The 4506-nt window shown below is 34.4% G+C and overlaps 1 pseudogene; it reads right to left on the bottom strand.

The window, feature by feature from the left end:
• Window positions 1–3141: 3141 nt before the first annotated feature.
• Window positions 3142–3238, bottom strand: LOC138830221 (U6 spliceosomal RNA; annotated as a pseudogene).
• Window positions 3239–4506: the final 1268 nt, after the last annotated feature.

Below are 4506 nucleotides of genomic sequence, written 5' to 3'. Positions count from 1 at the left end.
ATATAGTTATCTAATGCACATACTTAGATGCTAATTTTAAAATGAGAGTATAGAAGCAAGATGTACAGTGATGATACTGTCCTGTCAGAAATTCAAGTTAGTAATGTAAATTTATTCTTAAAACACAAAAAATACCATGATATAGTGTAAGAGAACTCACTATTGAACATAGGAGCCTTAAGAGCTTTCTAATAGATCCATTATTTATTGGTACCCAACATTAGAAAAATGTATGCGGCATTGATAAAATAGAAGTCCTTTGCATGACTACATATATTCCTTGTTTTTATAAGACACTTGCTTTCATCTAAAAAGTAGGCCTGTCTATTGTCTTCATGTGATTTTGATGATTGAAAGTGCTTAGTGAGAAGGTCAAAATGTATTAGTAGTCCTTCATTATCAATTCTCATTTTCTTCTTGGAGAATATAATAATCAAATCAATAGTTCAGAATCGGCAAGCAATACTTCAGAATCATGTTTCCAGTGCAAGTGGATCACCAGTAAGAAATCCTCAATACCAATTTCCACAAAGTTTTGTCACAGATACAATCTCCCTGCCTTCTCTAGCTGCTTTACTACCCTCTTATTCCTTCATTGTACAAGAAAAGTATGATTCAACTGATTTCAGTCAGATCTGTTACTAGAACTATCAAGGATTTATTTTACTGTCTGTAGTTTGGTAAAATTATGTCTCTTTATGTAGGCTACTAAAAATGTATTTACTAACTTCAAGTAAATACATAAATTCGATTTCCATCTCTTTTAAAAAATAAAATTTTGTTTGCTCTACAAATTGATCAGAGGCATGGATTATGTGGCTAGCTACGTCATTACACATCTTTCTCTTTCTTTCTCTCTCCCTTTCATGGTTCTCATATATAACACGATTGCTCCATAATTATCCTAATTTATTTTGCTTTTATATTTTTTGTTGTATCATTTCACTTTTTGCTCTGCCATTTCCCAAATCATTTATATGGAAGGCATTATTTCCTAGTTTCTCATGCCTAGAATAAGCTGCACATGGAGACATCACTGGTCCTCATTTTCAGTGTGTACATTTGAATATGGAGGAATATCTTTCCTCTGCTCTCCATCAATTCCATACTCTCCAGTTAGAATAATTTCGAATAGTAAAATTGGAAAAAGAGAAAATAAATCATGGTGAATAAACAGTTGCAGAAAATTCACCAGATATTTCTGACCAGTTCAACCAATGTGAACTATTAGGGAAATACATGGACACCTCATTCCCACTGGCACTCAAAGTCTCTGGTTAGGCAATTCTTAGGAATATGGGGAACAAGATGAAAAAGTAAGGAATGGTATCAATTGCAAGAAAAAAAATGGAGATGGATCCAACCATATTTCTTCAATTGGCTGTCGAAAATATTCAGCTTACTACAGTGCGGAGACTTCTTTTTCAAAAGGCCACTTATGTGAATAGTAGGGATGATGATCAGTATATCCCTCTTCAAGAAGCCTACGGTGGACACTTAGACATTGTCAGTCAGTTGGTTTCTCAAGCGGCACATGCAATAACTGTAGATGACTGGACACCCCTGAACAGTGCATACACGTGGAATAATACCAGAGTCGCTTCTTTCTTACTTCATCATGATACAGATACCAATGGCCAAACTAACGGACTTTTTTTTTTAATTTTTTTTGGTCTGGTCGTGGGGCCTGAACTCTGGGACTGGACGCTGTCCCTCATCTCTTCAGCTCAAGGCTAGCACTCTACCACTTGAGCCACAGCACCACTTACCGCTTTTTTTTCTGCTTATGTGGTGCTGAAGAATCGAACCTTGGGCCTCATGTATGCAAGGCCAGCGCTCTACCACTGAGCCACTTTCCCAGCCCAAATATTTTTGTTTGTTTGATTTTTGTTGTTGTTGTGATTTTTTTTTTTTTTGGTGGGTCATGGGGCTTGAGCTCTGGGCTTGGGTGCTGTCCCTGTGCTCTTCAGCTAAAGGGGAGTGCTCTACCGCTTGAGCCACAGTAACACTTCCCCAAACTAAAGGACTCTTGACACCCTTATATCTTGCTGTTGAGAATTGAGATAGCAAAGATACGCTGGATCGCCTTCTGTTGAACCATTATATAAATCCAGGCCTGAAGAACAACATAGAAGAAACTCTATTTGACATTGCCAAAAGCATAAGTATGTATCACTACCTCTATGAAGTTGTAAAAGGCTGTACAAATTGTTCACCGAAGTCCTAATGGTCGGATTAAGTTTCTTAAATTTCAAAAATGCAAGTTCATCTTTTGTGTCCCTACAAAATATTTTCACAATCCAAATAAGAGCAATATCTTTCTTTTTGGTCGGTCATGGGGCTTGAACTCTGCGCCTGGAGCTATCCCTGTGATCTTCAGCTCAAGGTGAGCCCTCTACCACTTGAGACACAGCTCCACTTCCAGTTTTCTAGTGGTTTATTTGAGATAAGAGTACCACAGACTTTCCTTCCCAGGCTGGCTTTGAACCATGATCCTCAGATCTCAGTCTCCTGTTTAGCTAGGATTATAGGCATGAACCACCAGTGCCCGGCAGCACCAATATTTTACTGTAAAAATTCATGGATTCCGCGGAATTCTTCCAAGTGAATTGCCTGCCTTGGATGGAAAAATGTATTCAATAGATTTTGTAAACATGTATAATAATTTCTTCAGAGTTTGTGATTTTTTAATAAGAAATAATTTTAATTTACCTGTTGAAATGAGTAGTACAGAAACTAAAATATTTCTGGTGCTTGTCTGAAAAAGTATATTTTAAAATATTCTATATTCTATGTTTGCATAATGTTCACAATTTATTTTCTCCTAGATATACATTGAATTCTATATTATTTTATAATATATACGTTCATTAATGTGTCCTTTCCGATTGTATTCCATAAAGAAACAGTTTGATTCCTTTTTTTCTAGGTCTTAATATTATTTTTCTTTGGGATAAAATGACAATGTTGTTTAATTTGAAAAGTTTTGTAAAGTTTATGCTATGTAAATGCCTTTCTGAGGTGATTTAATACACTGATGTCAAACTAAATTTAATTATATGAATTACGTGTATTGTTACACTTGTAATTTTGTAATCAACTTTTTAATCACTTTTTTTCATTTCTTGCATCTGAAGAATGAAAAATATGGAATACTTCTCAAATTTTCATATTATCCTTGTGCAAGTGCCATGTTAATCTCTGTATTGTAGTTTGAGTATACGTGCTGCTGAAGCATGTAGTATCCTCTAAATTTAATAGTTAATGCTGCAATCTTTATACAGGCTTATATCTATGGGTGCCTACTTGTAACAAGGAAACCTTATTGTTCCTAACAATGCTATCGATCTTATTTCCCTAAAATTCTGTGAATATTGGAAAAAATTATATTGATCAGTCGATTGCTCACATTTGCAAACTTTTTTGCCAATGAATATGTTAAGTCTTTTTATTTGGAATTTGATCATACTCTCTATTATTTATAATTAGGTCCAAAGGTGATGGCTTTTTCAAGTATTTATTTATCCAGCTTTGTGGACCTAATGGATTCAAACTAAGCGTTGCTTAAGAGCTACTTCTAAACTTCTTCAGCTGACATTTTCCCAAATGAGGTGTTACTGGAACAAATGTCTACCTGAGCCTTTACCCTTCTTCCATGTGGGAACAGAACAACCAGAATACCTTACCCTGACAGCAAAGATTTTCTTACTAGAACAAAACTAATCTTGGTTACAAGGGATCATAGAGAGATGAACAGTTCAAACAGAACTGTTCAGACGAGAAGGTATTTTATCAAAATATAATTGTTTATTATACCTTCCATTTAAAAGTAGCTAAAGCCAAGAAGTGAAAAAATTGTTCGTATGCATGATTACTTAATGTCCTGGCCTGTCTGTAAGTTCCTGGCAGGAACTTACACTACTGCCTTTTTATCACCAAATATTTTCATAGTTGCAGGAGAAGTGCATATGTTTCTCCTCATTATTAGGCATTAAATTGATAATGTGTTAATCACAGTGTTTCCTCTTGCCTCCATGCTGTAAATCTACAAATGATAAAGCTTTAGATCTAACTCTATCAAACACTGAAGTAGAGATAATGGAATCATACTTTAAAACAGAGTTGCCTTTGATACAGTAACTACAACAGAACAATACAAAACGTGTGTCTTTTAATCATATTATATATAGTTATATGTGCTGATTTTATATTTCACACAATGAAACTTACTAGAATTAGTTGATAATTTGACAAATAAATTGATATTTATTTACTCCAATAAACAGAATTGGAATATAAATATTTAGGTTTCAAATATGTATTAGACTAGAAAACGTATCAATGCAATCTTTTTAGTATAAACTTGTGATACATTATAACTCTTCTTGGTCTTCTGAATCCACATGATAAAAAAAACAATGTTTTCCTCTAATCTGTAATGGATTTTACTCTGCTGCTCTGTTTATTGTTTTAACTTGCTTGTCCCATACTGCTTTTGTCCATATT

Source organism: Dipodomys merriami, unplaced genomic scaffold (genome assembly GCF_024711535.1).
Source record: "Dipodomys merriami isolate MVZ:Mamm:240054 unplaced genomic scaffold, mDipMer1.0.p SCAF_186, whole genome shotgun sequence".
NCBI lineage: Eukaryota > Metazoa > Chordata > Mammalia > Rodentia > Heteromyidae > Dipodomys > Dipodomys merriami.
The sequence above is the reverse complement of the archived record's forward strand: the minus strand, read 5'-3'. Positions and strand labels throughout refer to the sequence as shown.